Source organism: Triticum aestivum, chromosome 2B (assembly GCF_018294505.1).
Source record: "Triticum aestivum cultivar Chinese Spring chromosome 2B, IWGSC CS RefSeq v2.1, whole genome shotgun sequence".
Taxonomy (NCBI): Eukaryota; Viridiplantae; Streptophyta; class Magnoliopsida; order Poales; family Poaceae; genus Triticum; species Triticum aestivum.
The window spans coordinates 9,314,634-9,325,891 of record NC_057798.1 but is presented as its reverse complement, the minus strand read 5'-3'; the positions used below and the strand labels follow the sequence as shown (position 1 = coordinate 9,325,891).

At 42.2% G+C, this 11,258-nt stretch overlaps 1 pseudogene; it reads left to right on the top strand.

Moving 5' to 3' along the window:
- The first annotated feature begins 6,109 nt into the window (after positions 1–6,109).
- On the top strand, positions 6,110–9,508 carry LOC123043094 (receptor kinase-like protein Xa21; annotated as a pseudogene).
- Positions 9,509–11,258: the final 1,750 nt, after the last annotated feature.

The following is an 11,258-nucleotide window of genomic DNA, read 5'->3' as shown; positions in this document are numbered from 1 at the left end:
TTCGACTATAGGGGTTTTGTAGCAGCCCAGCAGCATCCGTGTGACAGAGAGTCATATTAAGGATATAATAATGCTTTCCCCCCCTTGCAGAAAAAGTAGGAAAATGGACTGAAATTGTTGGATAAGTGGATTTGCAGTATCTCAACAATCAGAACAGCGAATATTCCATCATCCAAACTAAGCTTCCTCAGATCCTAACCCATTGGTCATTATCGAGCCTCGTGACTCCGGCTGTGTTGATATCTTCGTATTACCTGTTATCATTCTATCTATCTGGTTATTGCTTTATGTGTTGGTTGGTATTTCACTATTTAAGTAGTATAGTTACTGATTCTATTGACTGAAGGATTGCTATTGCTGACATCTTCTGTGATGGAAGCCGAGGGAAAGGCCACCAAGAGATTCGGGTGGGTCGGCCTTCTATATTACCTAGTCGCCCGTTACGATATTCCTTTACGAGAATAGCCTACTTTCGCTTCTAAAGTGCCTTTTTTTCAACAACTCAATAGAACTTTTTTCTTTTTTCATATTATGTTATTTGCACTTTGGATTTTCCTCTCTCGCTCCTGGACTCTTGTTTAGCTTGTTAGAGGGAATGATCCGCCCGGGGATCCGGGTTTTTTCCTTCCTACGATGAAGGTGCCTTAAACCAAATGAATATCTCAAGCACTCGAGTAAGCTGTGGACGCACATTGAGGACGAAGGGAACGCGCTTCTGTCCTTCTGTCATTGGACTGATCATTTCTTTTGGCTTTCTAGGCCATAGATTAGTGAACTTTCTCTTCTAATGAAATAGATCTTTCAAGTTTTCGTATGAGTCTACTAGTCATAGGTTTCTATTTTGTTAGTTCTACCGGAGATAGGTATGGAAGCCACTATGAGTATATATCCAGGTATGCTTCTAACTTCACCTCACGCCATAAACGGAATCCCTATCATGAGCGCAACTGTATTTACAAGTTCAGTAGCCTGAGTGAGCTTTCTCCTCAATATGGATGTGGTGATTGTTCATAAACTCCTTGAAAATCAGACAGACTTATTATCAGTGCTCCAAGCTCCATGTGTTCTAGGGCTAAGACTACGTTGGTGTAGGCTCCCCTTATCCTTCCTCTGGCATTCGCCGATCGATTTCTAAATGAGTGGAATTTCGATTCTCTAACTGCTCAAATAGCAATGGTTTCCTGTTCCGCATTGACCCTAGGATTGGCGGCTTGGCTTAAAGAATATGGGATTCTCTTTCCGGTGGAAAATGGCATCTGAAAATGAGACTGAGACCTACTTTTCGAATTGTCAGAGGCTATGAGATCCACTTTCTTTTGGAAAGGAGAAGGGAGAAGCAGCATTTCAACTGTGTGAGGATGGACTCTAGACCCACTCGTTCTGATTCTGTGATTGCAATTTCTCAAAATGGATCATAAAGTTGATCCTGTTTACTAACTCACTCTCGAAGTAGAAGTACCGGACCAGGTAACCAGAAGATAAGGCCACTCGGCAAGACTGGACTAGTTTAACACGGCTATCTAGTGGAACACTATATATATAGGACTTGTAGAGCTTGAAAAAGCTTGTTTTGGTCTTTTTTTCTCTTTTCTGGGCACTGAACTTCATAGACAGACTTACCAACTGATGAGCCAAAGTAGCAAATTTCTTCTTCCTGGGAGGGGCGGACTCTACGTTGGTAGATCGAACTTTCATTTCTTCCTTCCATTTCATCTGTTCAAGTAGTCTCCTTTTCAAGTAGATACGCTTTGATACCAGACTGGTGTGCATTCTATGCTTACCCAGCGAGCGAAGGAGCGAGCCAATTCCTCTGTTCCGGTAGAGCCAATTCCTTTGAAGTATTGTTTACTTTCTTGTCTTTCCTCCAGTGAACAGAGTGGAAGACCAGGTATCTTCGTAGTTGGCTCTGGAATGATTGCTTGCAGGATTTCATATTTTCCAGTGATCTGCTTAGTTGGAAGAGATAGATAGGAGAAGCGAATGCCAGATGCGCGGTGTGCCAATCAATCCAATTTCGTGAGATCGAGTCAAGATAAGAAGGCAAAATTCTTTGGAGTAAAGTCGCCTGGAAGAAAGAATAGGAATTGATCTAGCTATAGTATAGATAGAGTGTCAGATGAAATGCTTGACAAGGCAAGGAAACAGAACTTCCACATCCTCTGTTCACACTACCTGGATTGGAATTGGTTCTATCAAGATATACTGACTTGAAACAGGAATTTCTTGGTAACTGCTGCTTCTTTCGTTCAGCGTTAACCGTTTCTTGGATGAGTTATTCTGTTTTCTTAAGGAGCTATCCAGGCCCAAGACACTCAGCTTTATTTGCCTCCCCAAGAAAGAATAACTCATCCTTATGAAAATTTGTCTTGGGCCTGGATAGCTCCTCAATTTTGCAGACTAAAGCTGAGTGTCAGCAGGGTCAGTTTACGTTGGAATTGTAACTAATTATTGAAAGGTCTGTGGTGTGGATTGGAAGCGGCTAGAAGAAACAAAAAAAATGGCTCATTAGTTGGGAAGTAATGCATATGACCTCTGGAGGACGGATAGTCCTAATCGACTCAGTGTTCAACAAAAATGGTTATATACATGATGTCTTTTTCCAAGTGTTGAAAGGCGTGGTACAAAAGTTGTACTTTAGGTCCAGAATTTTCTGGCATAGTGATAATGAAAAATATATAGATTATGACAATGGAGGTGCGCAGTTGCTCCACGATTTGCTTGCATGTGCGTGCAAAGAAGGTTCAATATCCAAGCGGTTTTACTCGCCATTTCCACACGCTTCGTTTTTGGATATTTATGTATAGCTGCTACATTGAGCTCACGCACGTGATCAGTTGATCCTTCCTGAGTCCCCACCGTGATGGTCGTTTATGTGGTGATGACTTTGACCATAACCATTGTTGGCTTTGCCCGAGGAGTACACTGGATATAATCACATGGAGACTTTGTGGCGCGCACTCACTTGTGCTTTTTTCTCATGTTCACACTAACTCAAGACAGCTGATGAACAAGTCCTTCGGTAGAAAGACGTACACGAGTAAGGTGTTTTGGAGGACGAGCTTCATGGAGCATGTTATTTAAAACTTCAAAAAAAAATTTGTTTCAAAATAATTATTCGCAAAGAAGGATGTAATGTATATGCGTGTAAAATTTCATGATGAAATACCTTGAATTATAGGTTGCACAAAAAAAAACGTGGACTTTGATAGTGAACAGTGCATGTGCTAAAAAGCAACAAATTTGGTTTTTCCTTGTAGCTCTCACTTAAGCGCATTTAATAATGAAGTTTTACACACATATACATTACATTCTGTGCATATTTGTATTTTTCAGAATTTTTTGAAACTCAGAAGTATGATTTTCTTGAATTGTTCAAAATTCAGCTCCATGGAGCCCGGGCTCCAGTAGAATTTTCGGACACAGACGTACTAGTACCTGATCCGCTATTTGCTCCACACTATCATCCACGAAATTTCTATAGAGGAACCTTCACGACTGCACATATGCAAAAACGTATGTGGACCAGCATGTGTGGACGAATCTGTGGACAGTTGCATAACATGCTGAAACGATAAAGAAGGTTGACGAGGGCATGACCCCAAATAACACTCGCCAGTCCACATCGATCCACGAATCAAACAAGAACGGTTAATGCTGAACGTTAACTCCAATCTGTTGTAGTGTCTTCTCTTCAATGTGTTATGCAAGAAAAAGCTAGCTTCTGCAAGCAAAGGGTAAAGTCAAAGCTGCCATTCTCGGCGATGAAAACACGCAATACTTCCAAATTTCAGCTTCTCAACAGTTCTGGAAAAAAAAACAGATTCTCCTCTTAGACGATTAGGGGTTGTAATTGTTGCCTCACGGTCACAAAGGGGTAATCGTAAAAAATGTACTGTATTCTCCAACATTTACTAGGACATCTTGGAATTTCCGTGTATATATAGACCGCGTTTTACCAGATCGTATCGTGTCCCCAAAATCAAGATCATAATTTAACAGTAGCTGGCCGTAGTCGTAGCCGCCATGGACGCAGACATAGTTGACTGTGACTTCTAAACCAGCCACGTGGTTACAGCGGTGACCATCCACCCCAGCTCAAGTGCACAGGTGATTGTTTGCGACAGCAAAGGTCTATACGTGTTGAAGACTTTTCACGAAGACAATGGCTTGGAGGATGTGACTTTCTAGAACAAAAGAACGCGAGGAAGGAAGACACATAGTTGCAAGAGGATTTTTTTCGACCTATTCTTTCTGTTACTTTTCTCTTTGTTTGTAACGCTTTTACATCACATGGACTTCACGTCCAACACGACACAGCAACATGCCCAACAAGTACTACCTCTGTACGAAAATAGAAGACGTTTTTGCAGTACATTTTAAACTGCAAAAATGTCTTGTATTTTGATACGGAGGGAGTACAACGCAACAGCACCTGCTACACTCCGGTTACGACTCTTTCCTGAGCAGAATTCGGAAACTAGAACATAACACAATCTACGACTCAAACTTGAGGCAATCCAAAATGTGACTCATTCGAATACAAGTATTTGCGAGTCAAATCTTGATTAACCGCCACAAGTGCAAGGTGTTGTGCTGCAAACACATCCGGGCCAATCAGGGTTGCCAGGCTGCAAGAGCAATTTTATAACCATTGTAAATCGGTGTTCAGTTGTTGAAGTAAACATGGTCACCATGATGATCAGAATTTCTAGCTAGTGCTTTAAGCAGAGCAAGCATCTCCGAAACAAATTATGAGAGAATGAGTTAAGACAGAGAACAGCTACCAGGGAGAAAAAAAGGAGTATATATGGCACATCAATTTATTTGTCTTCACCAATTCACATCTAACTAGCCGTGTCTTTCTACGTATTACTTTACTAGATGATCAGTTGTGTCATGGCGCAAAAACAAAATGCATGTGAGAAGTGAGGCTAACTATCGAAAGGAATTATAAGGAATATGTAGGTATATAAGATATGTTGTGATCTACTCTAATGCAGGTGGGGTTTCAGTTTTGTACATGAAGTTGTTGGTGCACCTCTGGGGTACATCATTGTCCGGGTTGCGGCCCTGGACCAGCTCGGGTAACTTTTTGGGTTCACAAAAACTAGGTGACGCAATATTAGGTTGAATCACCAAAATCATCTTAAGTTGAATCATGATGAGCTTTTTGTGGTTAGTCATCCCATGATCAATATGAATTACATTTCCACACTGCATGAGAACTTAGATGTAGGTAGTCAGACCATAAACACTCGATAAAACATTTGAGGTAAACCTACTGTATATATCTTTATTTTTTTTCTTTCGTACCGCCAAACTGGCCGGGTTCCACTATCATCAGATAACAAAACAACACCCGGTGCAAGTGAAACCTACTGTATTTATCACTATCAATGAAAACACAAACATTTAATTTATCTAGTGACTTAACTGGTTTTCCAAATGCCAGCCCAAACCATGTTGATATGGCAAAATGAAAGTTGTTGGCTGTTGCACTCACACCAGCCCCTCTCTTGTACTATTGTCACCATGCTGCTTCTAGGTCTCTTATATACATAAAGGATTTGTCCGGAAATTTGAAAAAATATCGTAGCCGGTATGGATGTGCGCTCTGCTTAATTTTGAATATGTATGTATAGCTTGCAGAAGCGCTCTTGAGTTCTCAGTTGGAATAGTCCTAGCCGCCATGGACACAGACATACTTGATGTGGACTTATGTGCTCAAGACTACTAAAGGTCTGAACGTGTGGAAGACTTTTGACGATGACAATGGCTTGGAGGATGTGACTTGCATGGTCTGAATCTGTTAAGATCACCGCGTGGTTATTGAAGACTTTCGACGATAACAATGGCATGTAAATTTCTTGCATAAGAAGTAACTTGGGACATGTGATCCAAGGCTAGATAGAGAAGTGTGGATCGATGAAAGAGGATGGCAAGTAAGTAAGTCGTGCACTTGAAAAAAGGGTACCATGGAACAAGAATTCTCACAGGCTTAATGGGCAGTGAGCTGCTTTTTGGCCTTGACCAAATCCCAGTATGCAGCTCAAGTCTATAAAAGCAACACATACATACGTCTACCAAAGTACCAAAGCACAATAGAAAATTCAATGATGTCCATATTACATACCAACAACATGGTACGTCCTCTGTTAGCCATCCTCCTCCTGTCATCAGCTTTGAACCACTTGTCATCTGCTGCAACACTAGCTGATAGTAGCACCCACACCAGCAGAGATGCTCTGCTCTGCCTCAAGTCCCGCCTTGGCGGTACCACACTGGCCATGGCTACGTGGAACGACGGTGCCTCACCGGATTTCTGCACTTGGCTTGGGGTCACATGTACAAGGAGGAAAGGGCAACCACCCCTCGTGGTGGACTTGGATATGGAAGCCGAAGGACTCTCCGGTGAGATCCCACCATGCATCTCCAACCTCACTTCTCTGGTAAGAATCCACTTGCCCAACAACCAGCTCTCCGGCCATATCCCGTCGGAACTTGGTCGGCTCTCTGGACTCAGGTACCTCAACCTCAGCGTCAACACGCTCAGCGGCACCATCCCTCTCAGTCTTGGTGCGCTTCACAACCTTTCTTCTCTAGACTTGGGTAGCAATGGACTATCCGGTGAAATTCCACCTTTCATGAAGTCAAAGCTCACATACCTAAGTCTAGTCGGAAACAGCCTTACCGGAGTCGTGTCGCCATCGATGGCAAATCTCTCATCCCTTACATACCTCTTGCTTGCGCAAAACCAGTTGCAAGGATCCATTCCTGATTTGGGTGAGCTGTCAAGCCTACAAAACCTTGATCTCTCCTACAACAATCTATCAGGGACAGTACCGCCCTCCATTTACAATTTGTCCTCATTAAACTACCTTGGGTTGTCCAACAATAATCTTGGAGGAACACTACCTTCTGGTATGGGCAACACACTTCCTAACATCCAAATACTGATGATGCATAATAATCATTTTGAGGGGGCTATCCCAGCCTCGCTGCAGAATGCCTCCAGCATGACGATTATCCATCTAGGCAACAACTCTTTGACTGGGGTGATTCCTTCTTTTGGCTCCATGCCAAACTTGAAGCATGTAATGTTGTACTCAAATCAGCTAGAAGCCGGGGACTGGGCATTCTTCTCCTCCTTAGCAAATTGTACACGTTTGCAGCAACTGAACTTGGGTAGAAACAACCTTCAGGGAGATTTACCACCGAATTCCATAGAGAATCTGCCCAAAAGCTTGACCGCTCTAACTCTTCGGTCAAACAACATCTCTGGCACCATTCCCTTGGAGATTGGAAACTTGTCTAATCTTGCCATGCTCTATCTTGATAGAAATCTTTTCGGTGGGCCTATACCTTCTACCCTTGGTCAACTAAGCAATCTTGTCGTGCTTAGCCTATCACAGAACAATTTTTCTGGGGAAATACCTCCTTCCGTTGGAAGCCTACACCAGCTGCAAGAGCTCTATTTGCATGAAAATCAATTGAGTGGAAGCATACCTACAAGTCTAGCCAGCTGTGAGAACTTACTTGCATCAAACCTTTCATGTAATACCCTTGGTGGAAGCATAAGTGGAGACATGTTGGGCAAGTTGAATCAGTTGAGTTGGCTACTTGATTTATCACACAACCAACTCGCAATGTCCATACCAGTAGAGATGGGTAGCTTGATAAACCTTGGTTCCTTGAACATCTCCCACAACAATCTCACGGGAAGAATACCGTCCACAGTCGGTGCTTGTGTCCGATTGGAAGCGCTTCGTGTAGAAGGGAACCTCCTACAAGGAAACATCCCACAATCACTAGCAAACCTGAAAGGCATGCAAATGTTTGATTTCTCCAACAACAACCTATATGGTACAATTCCAGAGTTCCTCGAGACCTTCACCTTGTTGCAGTATCTGAATATGTCCTTCAACAACTTGGAAGGATCAGTCCCCACAGGTGGAGTGTTTGCTAACACAAGTGGTATTTTTGTCCAAGGAAATCCACACCTTTGTTCAAATGGTGCATTAAGAGAGCTTCCTAGATGCTTTGCTTCAGCATCCACAAAAAAGCAAAAGTATTTTGTTCCTATGATGATAGCTCTGTCAGCTCTTGTCGCACTTGCCTTAATCTTGGGGGTGTTCAATTTTTGGTTGAGAAGGAGATACACATCCGGTGAGAGAATTGGCCATTCATACATGGAGTTGAAAAGGATAACATACGGTGACGTAATCAAAGCAACAGATAGTCTTTCTCTAGCCAATGTGGTCGGCTCCGGCAATTTGGGACTGTCTACAAAGGTTGGTTCGACGCGGAAGATGGTACGGTTGCTGTTAAAGTCTTCAAGCTCAATCAGCATGGCGCATTGCATAGCTTCATTGCCGAGTGCAAAGCTTTGCAACACATCCGCCATCGGAACCTCGTGAAGGTGATAACCGCATGCTCAACTTATGACCTAGTGGGAAATGAGTTCAGGGCTCTAGTCTTTGAGTATATGGCCAACGGGAGCCTTGAAGACCGACTTCACAACCACCAGTGTGGTGGTTTGAGTTTAGGCGCAGTGATCTGCATATCAGTTGACATTGCTTGTGCTCTTGAATACCTACATAACCAGTGCATCCCACCGGTTGTTCACTGCGACCTAAAACCAAGCAACATACTTTTCGACAATGATGATACTGCACGTGTCTGCGACTTTGGTCTGGCAAAGCTAATTCATGGGTGTTCATCTGGAGGGCAGAGCGACACAACAAGCATAGTTGGACCAAGGGGATCTATTGGGTACATACCTCCTGGTCAGTATATTTTACAAGCCCATTATGAAATAATGTTAATGAAATGTAGTATGACTAACTATATCAGTTGCTAGTTTGTTTTTTATTAATACTAGCATGTTTCACTTTTGTACTCCGTTGAAGAACTTTTTGTTTCAAAACATTATTGCGGAGTATGGCACGGGCAGTGAAATCTCAACCGAGGGTGACGTCTACAGCTATGGCATTGTTCTTTTGGAAATGCTTACACGGAAACGGCCTACCAATGAAGAGTTTATTGATGGCTTGACGCTCCACAAGTATGCAGATGCATCACTTTCACTTTCACGAACCCAAGACATTCTTCACCCCAGTCTTACTTTAGAGACGGGAGATCAGTGTGTCGGTCATATCCCAAACTTGCAAGAGCACAACACATTTGCACTAAAGGATATGTGTACTCTCCGGCTCCTTAGACTTGGCTTATTATGCTCCGCGAAATCCCCGAAGGATCGCCCAGGGATGCATGATGTCTACGGTGAAGTAACTGAAGTAAAAGAGGCATTTTTCTCTATTGACAACTGAAGGCAATGACCCTACATAATGAAGGCAAAGACAATCGACGAAGATGAAGATGAAGAGATGAAGCTCGTTGCTTCGACCACAGCATGACAGCATGTTGCTATCTTTTTTTCCTTTTCTGTAAGCCAACATGTTTGGCTCACTGTAATAATTTGGTTACATACACTCCCAATGTCCCGACAAGATCTTCTGATAATCTTTTCATACATTAATAAAGATCCCTTTGGCTTATAATGACGGGCTTCTACTAGGGCAATTTTTTTTTGCTATTTTCTTTGCTGAAAAAACTAGAAGCCTATAGAACAAAAACACATTGTACACGCCCGTCAGATCCCCACGTAAACCAATATTAAATGATAAATACAGTTGGGTCTCGACAGCTCATTTTCCAGTTAACCTCTCGCCACGAACTTGTAAATTTTCATCAAAATTTGTGATCATTTTGTGACCGAGGCAAAAACTTTCGAGATACAAATGAATAGCCATAGAGTTGTCTTTTTCGTACAAGTAATATTTCACAAGATATAGCCCAATTTAAAACCATGAACTATTTCACATTTTTTGGGAACTGAAAACAAATAGTACTGGGGTGACAGAATTACTTTCCCCTGTGCATGAGGTCACAGGTGTCTAATTTATCTTAAAATGAAGACCTGTAGTAGAGCTAGGAAAAACTTGAAACATAATTATAACCATGACATGCTTGGCAGTTTCAAATTAAACCATGTCGTAAACTGCAAAAGGATTGGCTGAACTAATCTGCACTCTGAAGTTTTCCATATACACAGGTTGCCTGGTCATACATGTGGGATCATCTGTTCCTGCAGGCCAAGGTTGCAACCACACCAAAATGATGTATTAAAATCACCAGACAAATACTCTTTACACAACACACATACAAAAAAACGCAGAACCATAAATCGCGGGCTCCTGGTCGCATGCAAGTACATCAACTTCTAACATTCGGCTTCCACATTCTTATCGCACGAAATAGCATAGTGCGTCACCCAAGAGCCTTTTTTACACTCTCCGTTCAGCAGGGAGGAATGGTATACCTGCATCTGACCAGCACCTAAGAGCACCCCAAACATTTACTTACTGGGCCTAGGAACTCTAGAAAGCCGTGCGTTGGTGGGGGTGAATTTTCATCTGTTTTACAGGGCAGGTGTTTGAGGAATGCCCTGACTGCACCCGTTACGCCGTCTTCAGATTCCATGGCCTTGGCAAGCTCCACAGCCTTTTCTTTCACCTGAAAATCACATGTGAAAATACATGTTTGCTGTAATTCTACCAACAGGAGATCATACAAACTTGTGAGTTATAAATAAGTTCTGAATCAGGGAAGTTTAGTTTAGTACTGATTTGTGTATATGTCCCAAAGCCGTTCCAATTTGAGAACTTAAGATCTGAGTTTGAACATTCTAATTATCCAATTTACAGGAATGGAATCAGTCCGGGTTCCTGTTTCTTGGCAGTAACCAGTCTGTTCCTGTGCTTTTGCAATCCTGCTAGGTACCAAACTACCAATGCACTGGTAAGTTACCGACGACAATAGTGTCATTTCAAAAACTCAAGTAAATGGTTGTTCATCTTGACTACAGGAATCGATATATTCTCAGAGAGGAAGCACTAAAACAAAGTATATTTAGATGAAGTCTTCATGTAAAAAACGCTGAAGGTCTTAAAGGGTGGATGGATAATGGCTGTAAGGTTCTAAACTTCTAATTATCAAGGTGTCTAGCTTTCAAATAATTATAACCATGACATTTGTAGTTTCAAATCACATCATTGTGCAAACTGTGAAGAGTAATTGAACTGATCTCCCTTTTTAAGTTTTCCACATAAACAGGTTGCCTGGGCCTACATGAGAGATCGTCGGTTGCTGCAACCACAGGAAAATGGCGTATCAAATCACCAGCTAGTGGTGATTAA